We start from the raw sequence: 16018 nt of genomic DNA on the forward strand, positions 1-16018 counted from the left end.
TGATACTACGGGATAATGTACGTACTAATGCATAGAAGTAATATATGTATAATATATGAATGGAGATAGAAGCGACACGGCTTGTTCCACAGATACTAATTATTGTTTTTGATGATGAGGCGGGGAAAGGCAAAACGTGCTGTTTTGTAAAAAATAGCGGTCCTCGGCTGGTTGACAAGACATGCCTGCTCAAAATGATTTGAATGAGGATTTTGAACATGAGGATGTTGAGCTAAATTTAATGGAAACACTGGCATTTGATTTAGTTAAACCAGAGATCAATTTTTTTTTGTGAATGGAATTCAATTGGAATTTTTGTGTGATGCTGAAACTTGTAAAACGGCAATTAAAATGGTTGTTTCCAACTGCTAGACGTACTTTGTTAATAGTACCTAAATGTACTGTCAATTTAATGGAATGAAATGGCTTATTGCGGCTTATCCTAGCGGGAATATTTTGGTTAACAGTCGAAAAGAAATACAAACTGGCCAATTAAATGTTTAGCGGGGTTGCCAAACCTGCGTTTTTGTCATACTCTAAACTGGTCAAATAATGCGTCGGCTGCGGGGGAGCGCGGCTGTCTTTGCTGCTGATTTGACCGCGGAAAAACATGTGGACCGCGGGGCGGCTGATTTGACGGTGTTAGGCATTCAGTAGGACATAGGACATAAGAATACATTTAAATAACAATACCAAGCCAATCCTAACACATATTGGCAGTTTGAGTGGTTAGCACGTCGGCCTCACAGCTCGAATGGTTTTCTGTCTCCTCATGCCCTGCGATCGGCTAGCCACCAATTCAGGATGTCCCCTGGCCAGAAGTCAGCTGGGATAGGCTCCAGCAACCCCCGCAACCCTAGTGAGGATAAAGCGGATCAAACACATCTGTGATTTTATTTACAATTTTGCATGCAATGTAGACTAACAACTAGACACAAAAATCTAAATTCCCTGAATAACAATCTTATTTTATCAGCACAACCATCTCAGATTATTCCCCACAGACTCCTAAAATTTGGTTGTTTGTGTAAATTTTGCTGAATCTGCTTACCTATTTATTTTGGCGCGGCAAGAGTCTGCAGGGGAAATCGTCTCTTTCCGTTCTGGACATACAGGACATCACATCTCGGCGGTACACAATTGCCGTTTGTTCCCTTTCGACATCGTACTCACATTGCCACGTGCTCGTTCGCTGTCCCGGAGAGTTTCTTTAGAACACACACTCTGAGGCCCTCGGGGTCAATTCTCACACCAGCATGATTTATTGGAAGAAATGAGAACCTCTGATATCTGACTCCCATTTATAACTTCTTTTTCCAACAGGGAAATGTGGGCGTTAATTTGAATATCAATAGGATGGTTTCAGTTTCAAAGGAATTTCCATATAAGGATTTTTTCTTTGCTAGCTAGTTAGTTAATTAACTTGATTTAGCACTTAGGCCTTGAGAATACTGGCAGGATCCTTCAGGCTAGAGTTGAAATGTATACTACCTTCCTGGACAACCATGGCTTAACAGAGAAAGAATTATGAATCTCAAGACAAGTGTGGAAACTGTAGAACAAATAAGAATCTACCGTATTTACTCGCATATGAAATTGTTGAATTTTACAATTTCTCGCGTATAAGCCGCCCCCGATTCCCAATTTTCACCCCATATTAATGGTTTAAATAGGGAGTACAAATGTGTTACTTTGAAGGGAAAATCTTAAGAGAAATCATCACACGTGGTATTTCTCACATACTGTGTGAATCAAAAGCACATTACTAGGTTCAATATCATAAGGAAGGTGAGCGAGCTTTTGGACATTGTGAGGACGAATTTTGACCTTCGTCCAGGAGTCATTGTCAGAGATTTGGACCTAAAGAAGCCCATCTACCAGCGCACTGCGGCTTATGGTCACGTTGGTCGCGTCCTCTTTTCGTGGGAGGTTCCCAAGGAGCTCAAATATTAACCTTGAACCTCTATCATATCCTTGCAAAAGCATGAGGCAGGCGAAGCGGGCCCGTTTCATGGCTCCGCCCCTCTTGGTGGCGACGGCGAAGACGCACTGGCGACAGATCCAGGACTCGTCGTCATCTGGGGCCTCGATGCAGGGCGTGTGGCACTCAGCGTGATAACTGTGGCGGCATTTAAAGACAGTATACGAGGGGCTCTTTAAGAGGCGGGGCTTCAGAGATGCCTGTCTTTGTCAATGCAAAATATCAAATTTTTCAAATGAAAAAAAGAAATAAGTCTATCTTGATGATAATCCGATGCTTTCTAATTACAGAAATTACAATTTTCTTACCAGAAGTACAAGATGTTGAGGCAGCCATATTGCTTCTAACGTCAAAATCTCTAAATTCTTTCGATGGTTCATATTACTGCAATAGTTGTCATTTTCGAACAAGAAATAAAACGAAAAAAATCAAAGTGGAATTTTGTTTTATTTCAAAATAAAGGCTACTTGTGTCTGGCCAGTCAGAGCACGTTTAACTAGATTTAGACGGCAGCGCCCTAGGTAAGATGGCCGTGCCCCAAGCGAGCAGTGACGGGAACGTGAGTTTTTTCACGTTTTATGCAAGATACGTACGTTTTTTTCTTGAATTTCATTCACAGACGTCAAAATAAATTTTGTTTAGCATTTTATCTGTTCATCTTTTTTCTATTTTGAAATAAATGACCGTATTGTCAGCATTGTCTTGTGTCATGATCTCACTGTGCTATTGCGTCATGACGTCATCGTGTCATGGCGTCATCAACTTGCAGTTTCGTGCATGTCATGTTTTATGCGCATATAAGCCGTACCCTCGATTCAGTCATCATTTTTTGTCCAACAAAAGCAACTTAGTATATTTGAGTAAATGCGGTAGCAATTATATATAATGTTGATCATTATTTATTTTTTTATATAGTCTTTTTCATTCATTCATTTATTTTCTGACCCCCTTTATCCTCACAAGGGTCATAGGGGGTGCTGGAGCCTATCCGAGCTAACTTTCGGGCCCGAGGCGGGGAACACCCTGAATCGGTGGCCAGCCGATCGCAGGGCACGAGGAGACCAACAAGCATTCCCGCTCACACAAATACCTGGTGGCAATTGCATGTCTTTGGAATGTGGTAGGAAATTGGAGTACCCGAAGGAACCCCACGCAGGCCTGGAGAGAACATGCCAGCTCCACACAAGTGGACCGACCTGGATTGGAACTGTGAGACTGACACCCTCACCACTCAGCTGCCTATTGTGTTTTTATAATATTAAATAAATGTTAAAAATTGATTGGATAGCTAATGCCGTCAATGACAACCAAAACAGTTAAATGCGTGGTTAGAAAGGGTCAGAAAAAAAACCTGTCCTAGGACATGTTAAACCAGGCGTCTCCAACTGCAGTCCTCGAGGTCCCCAATCCAGTCTGTTTTCTATGTCTCTCTCCACCAACACACCTGAATCAAATAATCAGGTCGTTATCAAGCTTCTGGACAGCTTGCTGATGAGTTCATCATTTGATTCAGGTGTGTTGGTGGAGAGAGACATGGAAAACCTTGTGAGGATAAGCGGTATGGAAAAGGAATCTGCCTATTATCTATTATGCAAATGTTTTGCTGTGGTGACTCCTGAGGGTAAAGCTAAAATGGGTGGACATATGGTGTACCTGCACATCAGAAATTACTGTATTTTCTGCACTATAAGGCACGGTGGATAAGGTGGACCTTCAATGAATAGCCTATCTTCAAAGGTTCACCAATAGGCATTCCCAAATATAGGCATTCCCAAATGCACGCACAAATAAAGAGAAAAGACAATCTTCTGGATTTCTTCTTGCAAGGAGAACAGAACTGGTCATGCCGAGTCCCCTGCTCTGTTCTGGCCTCACGCTTCTTTTCTTGTTTATTAACTTCAAGAACCCTAGTTACAATGGACGTCTCAATTCTCAAGAGAGGGGTGAGAAACAGAAGTGAGACGTCAATATAGTCAAAACAAATGAAGGTTTGAGAGTCATGTGCAGCTCAAGGTGTTTTGAATCTTCTTTGTTTAGTCCACTCCAACCAGTCCAAGGTCCAAGGCGTTTTGGTATTTAGTCTAACTAAGCTTCTTAGGAGCAAAGCATTTACTTCGTTGCAAGCAACCATATAATAACAATATGAAACAAAGTTTAATAGTAAAGCAAAGCATATTCTTCATTACAAGCAAATATATAATCATGTGAAACTAATAATCCTCAAATGATAATGAGCAAAGTTTAATAGTAAAGCAAAGCATTCTTCATTGCAAGCAAATATATAATAATGTAAAACTAATAATCCTAACAGTTTCATTTATAAATCACACCAGATTATTAGATGCAGTCGTAGTAGTGGTGGTAGTTGTAGTAGTAGGGGATTGTGTTACCCATCCACTAGATGCAGCTGTATTAATACTAGTAGTGGTTAGGAGTTGTGTTATACATCAACAAGATGGAGCTGTGCTAAAGGGTATTTCATACGGTGATTAACCAATATTGATCCATTTATGAGGCACATCAGATTATAAGGTGCACAGCTTTTGAGAAAAGTGAAGTCTTTTAGTTGTGTTTTGTAGTGTGGAAAATATGGTACATGCAGTTCACACCTCACACTGAAGGTGCCAGTTTACTAGTCTCTATTCTTTATAAAATACTGAGAGAATAATGCTGTAAGCAAGCAATGTAGCTCAATTGCACGGTGTAAACTAATTTAAAATTAAATATTCCAATATTGACAATTGTATATTACTTTCTAAACCGCCATTTTTTTTCCAAAAGTAACCTAAATTTAATCAAACAATGTCTCAATGCATTTCTTTCCTGGCCCGAGTCTTTTAAATAACCCAAATGGACAGGGAACACCAAGTCTGGCAACAATGCATTGCAGTGTACTGCATGTTACAGTGCATTGCACTCTACTGCATGGCATGGACCTCAATCATTTTGGCTGCTGTTGTTCTTCTTCTTCTTCTTCTTCTTTTTCACCTCAGGCGCCTGAGGATTACCCTCAGCAGCGCTAGAGCTGCCACTGGAACACGGATAAGTTCATCCAGGGAGTTGCCCAAGCCGCGATGGTAGCGTTCGGTCATTAAGGCCGGACAGCGGAGCCATAAGTGTTCAGACGACTCTGTTTCCTCGTCGCACAGGCGGCAGCGATCCGAGTCGGATTTCCCCACAAGGTGGAGCCAACGGCGGAGCAGGGGGTGGTGTCCACTGCGGAAACGAATCAGGTCTGTGCGGTCTCCTTTCGATAGGGCAAGTTCTTCCTCTGTGACTTTTGTAGTGTAGGTCTGCAAAAGGCGGGGTTGGGAGAGGGGGGGGAGCGATCTTCACGTTGGATGATGGCACGTCTTGTGGCTGCGTCCGGGGGGGTATTGGTTTGGTCATCTAACGAGCCAAGTTTAGCTAGGGCATCAGCCAGGTCGTTTCCGCATATGTTGCAGTGGCCCGGGATCCACAGTAGCTGCAGTCGCTTAGGCGGAGGGAAAAGGGCAATGTCACCCTGAAGTCTCCGAATGGCGGGGTCTTGCGTATGGGTGTTTCCCATAGCTTGGACCAGCAATTTGCAGTCACTGAGGATAATTGATGTCTGCCAGTCTGCTGTTTCCCTCAGCCAGGAGAGTGCCTCGGTCAGTGCCACTTTTTCAGAGTGGTAGGAGCTGCTGCGGCTGCCAGTGGCACCATGCCATTGGTGGATGATTGCAGTCTCCTTAATGACGACAAAACCTGCACCACCGTCCGCAGTGCCTTCTTTGGTGGATCCATCTGTGAAGATCTGTAGGTCCGGTTTACCCATGCTTCTGATGAGCTCTTCTGCCTTATCTCTTTGGGTGATGGTCGGCATGTGTTTAGAGACTGCGGTAAAGGCGGTTTGGATGGGGGGGGGTAATAGCCAGGGTGGGCAGGGATGGGAAGAGTATGTGCAAGGGGTATGGAGTTCGAGAGCGGTAAGACGGGGAAGGGTCGATGATCGCCAGTCTGGCTTCTTTTGCAAACGCATTTTAACGTTTTCATGGAGGAGGCGGTGTCGGGGATCAGAACGAGGCAGCTGGTTCCAGGCATCCGCCTTAAGAAGTGCTTGTAACTTGAGGCGGGATGAGAGGGGTGTGAGATATGCCTCATGTAGGACTGCTTCGGTGGGGGTAGACCTGAGGTGGTGGGTTATGGGGCGGGCTGCTTCCAGTTGGGCGGTTTCAAGGGATTTGAGGTGAGTTTGGGCCAGCCAGGGGGCCCATGCCGGTGCTGCGTACTCCGCAAGACTTCTCTGGGTGGCAATATACACCGTGCTAAGGTCGTTTGGTTGCCAACCCCAGGATGTGCCACTGAGTTTGCGGAGGAGGTTCATTCTTTTGGACATGGTTTGGTGGACTTTTTTCGCTTGCTCTGCAAATGTGAGTTGTCGGTCAAAAGATACGCCAAGAAAAGTGGGGCTGGGGTTATGCTTGAGGGTGGCGCCATTTATTAAGATCTTTGGTTGCCATTTGGCCTCAGCTGAGTCCAGGCTAAAAAATGACGCCTCACACTTGGTGGTGTTAAGGTTTAGGTGTGCCTCGGAACTCCACCTCCAGACTTTTTCAACCTCCGCTTGAAGTCTGCTTTCCACCTCCTCTTTGTTCCTACCCCGACAAGCAAGAGCCAGATCGTCTGCATAGGCGCTGACCAGGGTGGAGTCGTTGAACTTGTCGAGGAGGTCATTAATGTAGATGATGAATAAGAGGGGTGACAGGACCGAGCCTTGGGGGAGCCCTTCTTTGAAGGTTCTGCTCCTGCCGATGGTATTGTTGATCCTGACCCTGGCTGTGCGATTTGTGAGCCAGTTGGCGATCCATCTGATGAAGCGGTAGGGGACCCCCAGGTCTGCCATTTTTTGTAAGAGACCTGTTCTCCATACCTGGTCGAATGCCTTGCTGAAGTCAAAGAATGTTGCAAGCGTGCGTTGCCGTTGAGTCGACTGGAAGCCATCAGAGATGAACTGCGACAGTCGCAGGGCCTGGTCCGTCGTGCTTCTTCCCTTTCGAAAACCGGCTTGCCAGTGGCTGAGAAGCTGTTTATCTTCCAACCACCAGGCGAGACGGTTCACGATGAGCCTTTCCATTGTTTTGCTAAGCGTAGAGGTGAGGGCGATGGGTCTGTAGTTCCCAACGTCCTTTGGTGACTTCCCTTTTTTGAGGAAAGGGATGATGGTGGCCACTCGCCAAGCTTGTGGACACCAGCCCTCTAGCCAGCTGGTGTTGACGATATGGAGTAGTTCGGGAAGGATGTTTGCCGGAAGATTTTTTAGAAGGTCCGGGGCTATGTCGTCGGGTCCAGCTGCCTTACCCGCTTTAAGTTGGGACAGCGCTGTCTGCAGTTCAGCATCGGTGAACGGGAGCTCGAGGACTTGTCGCGGTGAGCCGAGCAGCCTGCGGGTAGCTGTACGTAGAGAACGCACTGCTCGTCTGCTCCGCTTGTCACTCTTGCGTCCGCTGACCGAGGCATATTCCCTGATAAATGCTGTTGCCTTGGCTCGGTCACTCACGTACTCCTTGTTCTTGTAGACCAGGGACTCGCCAGATTGTTGTGTTTTGGTGCCTGAGAGGGATTTTACTAAGGACCAGGCTTGTCCCGTAGATCTTGTCTCGGCGATCTTGGCGAGGTGTAAGCGCCATGCGTTCCTTTTCGCTTCAGTGGTTTTTTGTTTGATCTGTTGACAGAGTGCTATCCATTCTTTCCTATTTTGTTGGAGGTCTCGACGTAGTCGATTCCTTTCGCGGATGAGGTCCTTCAGGTCCTGTGTCAACCATGGGAGCTCCTTCTGGCGGATAACTTTGACCGGTATTGTAAGTGCTGCTGCCTCTTTCATGTGTTGCACTAAGAGGGAGAGTTTTTCCGGGGCTGTGGCTGCTGCGGAGATTACGGGTAGGCGCTCCATGAGGATGGTACGATACCTCTTCCAGTCAGCTTTCGAGAAGTTGGGTCGTACTCTTCTTTGTTGGCATTCGACACGGAGAGCACGGTTCCACCTAATCAGAATCGGTCTGTGGTCGGAGGTCATCTCGTCGATGGGTTCCCATTGCAGATGTTCGGCCGTGGTGGGGTCAGTGATCGTTAGGTCGGGGGCACTCATGCCTGCTCCTTGTTGGTATCTGGCAGTCCGTGTCCACACGCCGTCATTAAGGAGAGTTAGGTCATGGTCATCGACCCATTGATGGATTGCGTTACCCCTGGGATCTGTCTTGGCAAGTATATCCCAGGTCGGGTGGTGCGCGTTGAAATCCCCGCAGATCAGGCCATGCTCCGTGGGGAGCGAGTTTAACCAGGAGAAATCTTGGGGGGCAGGACAATAATCCGATGTCGCCGGGGGGATGTAGGCGTTGACCAGTGAGAGGTGCCGCCTGCGGGCGATGGGAATGTGGATATGCTGGAGTTCGAGGGGGCCTGATGGGGACGCTGGAAGGATGGAGTAGGGGATGCCGCATCTCAGGTAGACAAGGAGACCCCCGCCTCGTCGCTGTTTTGTGCCTGAGCCCTCACGGTCTTGGCGAATCACGTTATAACCGTCGAGCTGAGGCGTCGGGTCTTCGAGTCCCAGTTTTGTTTCCTGGAGGAGGAGGATGTCAATTTTTAGACGTGCCGTCACCTCTTTCAGTTCGGTAGTCTTGGTCGCCAGGTAGTCACAGTTCCATTGAAGGATGGTGAGACCGGCTTTCCGTGCCTCCGGTAGATCGGCAATCCTATCTGTGGGTTGTTGAGGGTGGGAGGGTTTCAGGTTCAGACAGCTCTGGCAGCACCAGTTATTGTTCCTGCGAAGTATGGTTAAAGCGTGTCTGGTTTCAGGGGCACATTTGAGGTGGAATCCACGTTTGCAGGATCTACATGTCAGGGGAGAGCGTGAAACGATTAATTTGTTATTACAGGTGGGGCAGTTTGCGTTTATAGGTTGGTGTGTTGTTATGGCTGTTTGGTGTGTGGAGGATTGTTGTGTTGGGGGTGGTGAGCAGGTCGGGCATAGCCAGTTTGCATTAGTTTGGGAGCGAGGTAGTCCAGAGCAAGAGCGGTGGGATTTGTTGGGGCAGTTCGAGCAGGGGATGGGGGAGATGGTAGGGGAGAAGGAGATTTTGCAGACACAGCATTTTTCTTTCGGTCCCACGTAGGCTGTGCGCGGAAGTGACGGCACGACGGCATTTCCGGAACAGGATCCGCAGAGAAAGCCTTGATGACTCTTTATCTGGGTTCGGGTCAGGCCGCTACAGGTCCTGTGGAAATTTCGTCGGCAAGCGTTGCAGACCAGTGGGGTGAAGTCACGACGGATCGTCTTAGAGCATCCCGGGCAGGAAGGTCCCGGGTTCTCCTCGACGTCGCCTGCCCTTAGGAGGAGTAACCGGAGGTGTGGGGCAGGGCGGACATCTCCGGCTGGATGAAAAACATAGGGCGCCATGTTCCTGGGTGGCAGCTCTGGGTGGTTGTGTTGGATTCGCAGGCCGCGGCGGGCGGCCTCTCGGGAGACACCTCGTGAAGGTTCCAACTGTTGTCTACCCGCTGCTGTTGTTGTTGCCATGGCGATGACCTCAAGCCATTTTGAATGACTGTCCACTAGTACTAGTGTTGGTCTTTCTCTGCAAAGTCAATATGTATTCGCTGCCAAACTCTAGTCGGCCATTTCCAGAAGTGTAGAGGTGCGGCTGCAGGTAGTTTCCTCACACTCAGGCTTCACATTGTTGTACTGTATGTTCTATTTCACTGTCCAACTGCGGCCACCACAAGTGGCTCCTGGCCAAGGCCTTCATCCTGCATCCTCCAGGGTGTCCTTGGTGAAGATCATGCAGTAGTCGCTCTCGGTGTGCTGGTGGAATGATAACTCGAATTCCCCACAATATGCAACCTTGTTCCACAGACAGTTCATTTTTCCTGAAAAAGTACGGTTTCAGTCTCTCGTCCTTGTTTTGACTTGGCCATCCAGACCGAGTCAGCTCCAGTAGTTTGCATAGGACTGGGTCCTTGAGAGTGCTCTGTGCGATCTCTGTAGCTTGCACGGGAAGCTCATCCACTACTGAGAAATAGAAGATGCTGTGTTATCCTTTTCTTTCCCCGGCAGTCTAGATAACGCATCTGCGTTGGTATTTTCTGCTGACGTTCTGTACTCTATTCTGTAGTCATAAGCCATCAGTCTCAGCGCCCAGCGCTGCATTCGCAGAGCAGCTAAAGTGGGAATTTCAGACTTGGGTCCCAAAATAGCAAGAAGGGGCTTGTGGTCAGTTATTAAACGGAACTTGCGGCCATATAAATATTTATGAAATTTGGTCACGCCAAAAATTATGGCGAAAGCCTCTTTCTCTATCTGACTGTATTTGCTTTCTGCCTCTGTCAATGTACGCGATGCAAATGCGATCGGTTTCTCATCTACATTTTCCATTATGTGAGACATGACAGCCCCGATTCCATAAGGGGATGCATCTGAAGCTAATCTCAGGGGTTTCTTGGTGTCATAGTGCACTACTACTGAGTTTTTTACTAACTGTTCTTTTGCATCTTTGAATGCTGCTGCACATTTAGTAGTCGATTTCCAATCAACTTCCTTCTTCAGTAGTTGATGTAGCGGCTGCAGCACTGTCGACAGGTCTTTCATGAACCGACCATAATAGTTTAATAGTCCTAGAAAAGACCGTAGCTCTGTGACGTTTGTAGGCTGGGGTGCATTAACGATGGCTGCAACTTTTGTCTCAGTGGGGTGCAGTCCCTCCTTATCTATCAGATGCCCCAGGTATTCTACTTTCTCCTGCATGAAGTCACATTTTGCTCTTTTCACTCTTACCCCGTAGCTCTCCAGGCGGCTCCTCCAGATTCCTCAGGTGTTCAGCTCTTGTTTTTCCTGTGACCAAAATGTCGTCTAAAAAACAGGTCACGTGCTCCAAGCCTTGGAGTATCTGGTCCATCACATTCTGAAACATAGAAGGAGCAGTGGACACTCCGTATGAAAGTCTATGATACCCATACAGTCCTTTGTGAGTATTTATTGTCAAATACTTTTCTGAGTCTTTTTCTAACTCCAGCTGTTGGTAAGCATGTGACAAGTCTAACTTTCTGAAAAGAGTGCCTTCAGCTAGGGTGGCAAAAAGGTCTTCAACGTTTGGTAGTGGATAGGTCTCCTCTTCCACACTTTGATTTACTGTGACCTTATAGTCTCCGCAGATACGAATTGACTTGTCTGCTTTGGGTACCACTACTATGGGCGCGGCCCACTGACTATGTTCTTTCTTTGCGATAATGCCAGCTTTTTCTAGGCGATTTAACTCAGTCTCAACTGCATTCTTTAATGCATACGGCACTGGTCTGGCCTTCCTGAAGATCGGTTTGGTATTTGGCTTTACTGTAATGTTGGCCTTAAAATCCCGAATAGTGCCTAACTCCTCAACAAACACTGCTTTGTGTCTCTGCAACACTGTATCCACATCTGCGTTGTTACAGCCCCTTGCTGGTATAACTGAGAAGATGCTTGCCCAGTCCAGTTTGAAGTTTTTGAGCCAGTTACGGCCAAGTAGGGCTGGTCTGTCACCTTTTACGATCACTAGTGGTAGATCACCACTCTGGTTTCCATATTTTACCTTGGCCGTCACTTGTCCCATCAAAGGAATGTTCTCTCCGGAAAAAGTTGACAGCTGCACTTTACTTACTTTCAATGGCAGATGAGAGAGATGCTTCTTATACACTATTTCAGAAACAAGTGTTACAGCAGCTCCTGTGTCGAGTTGCATCTCTAGAGGAGTTCCTTCTAATATGACCTGTACTGTCATTTCCTTCTTCCAATTTCCGACAGCATTTGTGGGATACACGGCATTCAAGTGATAGAGACTCACACAGTTGATCATCAACATTTCCTGTTGTCTCATTTTTATTTTCCTTTACATACTGTGTGTCCTTGCCAATTTTTAGTTTTACACATCCTTGCTATGTGTCCTACTTTTGAACACTTGTGACATGTCTCTACTTTATACCTGCATTCATGAGCGGCGTGGTTGCTAAGTCCACATCTGTAACAGGGTTGATGATTTTCTCTTCTCTGTGGTCTGAAATTTCCACTTGTGGTTTTACTTTTCCAATCGCTGGTGGCTGGTTGGTATTTCCACGCACTTTTGCTTGTCTTCTTCTGGTCAATCTTATTTACTGTGGCAGGTTCTTTCATTTTGCTGGCGAACTCCAACGTATTCTTTGATGCCATTTCCATGGATAACGACAGTTCGCATGTTTTTTAAAATGTTAGATCTTGCTCCGTGAGTAATCTTCTCTGAATAGCTTCCACTCTCAATCCACAAACAAATCTGTCTCTCATTGCTTCGTCTAAATGGAGACCAAATTCGCAGTGGCTGGATAGCTGCTTTAATGCCACAATATAATCTGACACAGACTCGTTTTCTTTCTGATTCCTTTTTTGAAATTTGAATTGCTCCGCGATCACCAGCGGTTTCGGTTTGTAATGAGATGATAATCTTCCGCTTAGCACATCATACGAGAGGCTACTTGGCTTATCTGGTAAGCAGAGGTTTTTTAACAGTCCGTAAGCTTCTGCACCGATTATAGACAGGAACACGTTGGCTTTTTTACCTTCCTCCACTTCGTTTATGATCATCCATTGCTCAAATCTTTCCAAGTAAGAGACAAAATCTTCTTGAACTTCCTTGTATTCGCCGAGATTTCCAATGAATCTGGCCATGATGCAGTGCCGCCATTAGCTTAGCAACTCTTGCTAATGCTAGTTTGCAAAGTCACGTTACCTCCTTGTAACGCCTTAATTTCCTTGTTCTGAAACTTTTAATCCCTACCGTCTTGAAAGGGATCCGATCCTCATCGCCACTGTGATAACTTTGCACTTTATATAACTGTTAATATAACCATAACAGCAATAGTCGGCGGAGCCAGGGTTCACACGTGTAGCTCTTTATTGCAACACTCAGAACGGACACACAACACCACTCCATCCGGGTCACGCTGTATTACCCAATGGTCACTAGGTGGCGTGATTAAACACACTTGTATAACCTGAGGCAATTAACATTTCTAGTATCAATATATTACAGTTTAACATTGGCTCTATCTAATGATCTGTCCGTCTATCAATCAATCAATCGATTTACAATACATAGTTACAACTTGTTCTTGACTTTATCCCATTAGAATTTTATATCCCTAAATTTCACAAACCAACGCTTAGGAAAACCCATTTTGTAGTTCATATTACCTTCATTTTATTGATCGATCCAAATAGTCACTACTTGTCTTCACTTGATCCCATTAGTATTTTCTATTCTTAAATTTAAGGATCCAAAGCTTAATAAAAAACATTTTGTAGTACTCAATCCATTTCATTGTTGTTTATCCTTTTCACAGAGAATTGAGGTCCTTTTCCAGTAGAATTAGGGTCATACAGCCTTTTTAAGCAAATTCTGAGTTCACTTAATTAAGGGATTTTCGAGTGATACATTTGAATTTTTACTCATTATTAGAACCATACTCATCTTCCTATCTGTGAAATTTAGTTTGGTCAGATTGGACTTGAATAATATGACAGCCTCCTTGGGGAGATTCCTGAGTAAATCAGGCATTGAGAAGCTAATCTTTTTCTACTGTCCTCTCAATGTTGCTTTCTCATCACTTATGGAAACTGGGGCTATGAATGGACCGTGTAAGCACACCAAAAGACTCTACCATGTCAAGTGATTTGACTATCCGAGGTGTTTCATTGGTCTGGTGAGAAAAGAGCTGCGTTGCTGGAGTGGATGCCTGGTCCAATCTACTGATTCGAGGAAGGAACTGAGCCAGAGCAGGTACACCGCTGTCTCTGCCTTGCAGCCGCTGCCGATGATTTCCCAGACTAAGTAATATTCCATGCATGACAGAGATGTAGACACTGTATCCATCTGGCAGGATTTGCTCCCTGAAGGTGCATTCAGCTTTGCGATAGATGCGCTGTAATGTAAATGCGCACGTTAATTAAATTTTACTAAGTGTACTCCAAATTAATTGAACAAGGGGTATTTGCATTTTAAAGACTACAATTAAATTCTGACTGACGTAAGAGACATAAGACTGACTGAGAGGTTTCATAAAGTTCGGACCTGAAAGTCACTGTTACGAGCTGAACCGAGCATGTTCTCCCTGGGCCTGAGTGGGTTTTCTATGGGTACTCCGGTTTCCTCCCACATTCAAAAAATATGCCTGGTAGGCTGATTGGACACTCTAAATTTCCCCTAGGTATCAGTGGGACTATGAATGTTTGTCCGTCTCCTCGTGCCCTGCAATCGGCTGGCCACCAATTCAGGGTGTCCCCCGCCTCGTGCCCCAAGTCAGCTGGCAACCCTAATGAGGATAAAGCGGTTCAGAAAATGAGATGAATTTTGCATGGATCACATCACCTGTGGAGAAAGACTTTTTTTGTCGACGTTGAAAATGCCTCCAAAATATTGACCTTCCTTGATACGCTAAGGGCGTAGCACACCATTGCTGCATACATGAATCTACACCGTGGCATTCTTTTGTAAATAATTCAGCTGGTAGGAACCACGTTAATGTTAATGGACTCAGCCGTGCGGTTAAAAGAGAGAAACAGAAAGTGAATGCACTTCCCCTCTGGACATGCACGCGTGTTGAGGCGATCTGTATGCTGCGAATAAATAAAAATAAATTCTCGTTAGGTCCACCAAGATGTATCGGCCGATCTCTCCGCCAAGGTTGCTGCACGTTCTTCTCCACGAAGTGCTGCCGCTTTCGCTTGGCCACCGACGCGCACGAGGCGCTGTTCACTGCAAGAAGCTCGCATCTTCCGAGGCAAGGAAATGCAAATTCTCGTGTGGACTAAGACACCCTGCCTCTGCCTCCGAGGAATAAAAAAATGAACCAGCATTATGAGGGATTTGCGCCGTAGATACGGTCGTGAAGCTCGCATGACGATAGGACGTCAACACACTGCATGGGGCCACTCTGAAGAAGACTGATGACAAACATGGCCGGAGTCATTTAATTTGGCAATCTTTTTGACAGTGCCAAGACAACAACAACAGCAATATTTTTACAAGAATAATGCCTCTCAAATCTGACCAAGAGGACTTGGACTAAAGCTCAAATATGTTTTTATTAAAATCAGTACAGTACTTAAAGTATTTACATTTTTTAATTTATAGATGGATATAGACATAGATAGGAACTTAATGCGTTCCTATGTCAATTTATCCGTATCTCAAATCAATTTTTCCCATAGAAAATAACTAAATACAAATTAATTGGTTCCCACCCTCTGAAAAACCAACAAAATTAGGGTATTACAATTCACCACCTACTCATAAAGTAACAGATATACCTATCTTGTGGTTATGATCGTCAATACTAAAATGTGGCATTACTCAGTACCAGTGACGGGCCGTGCATTTCAAACCTAGGCCTTCAGTAGTGGTTAGCTGCGACACATAAAAAAGAATCAATAATAACCTAAAAAATATATATTATTTAGGAAAATAAACATATTTTACTCACCAAAAATTATTTTTATCTATACACAAAATCTATCCTCCTTTCTTTCCTCAAGAAGATTTCAATTACTCTGTCGTACAGATTACATGTGCATTTGAGGCCCATCAAGAAGTTCTTTTCTATCGCCATCAAAGCTAATGCTGACAGTCCTGTTGTAATTCTGGCATAAGTTTTGATTCTATTTTGGGCTGAAAATGTCCATTTGACAAAAGCAGTGGATGGTCACTGCCAAACCCACTAATGTGTACAGGCACCCCATGCTCTCACTCAGATTTTTCTGTTGAAGGATGTCAAGGAGATCAGTGGGAGATTTTCCTGTAAAATCATCCATGGCATACATTACAATCAGTTCTGTTCTTAGCCGAGGCAGATCGAAAAGTGTTCCGTGGCTCTGCGTTAAGATGGAGAAGGCTGCATGTGGGAAAGTTTTCTGGTATTCCCGAAACTTCTGCGGGTCGAGGAGGGAGAGAAACATCAGTCTTTTGTGGTCTTGAAATCTGGTCCGCGTCTGGAAAATAATATTGTCCAGAATCCTGT

Source organism: Stigmatopora argus, chromosome 2 (genome assembly GCF_051989625.1).
Source record: "Stigmatopora argus isolate UIUO_Sarg chromosome 2, RoL_Sarg_1.0, whole genome shotgun sequence".
Classification (NCBI taxonomy): domain Eukaryota; kingdom Metazoa; phylum Chordata; class Actinopteri; order Syngnathiformes; family Syngnathidae; genus Stigmatopora; species Stigmatopora argus.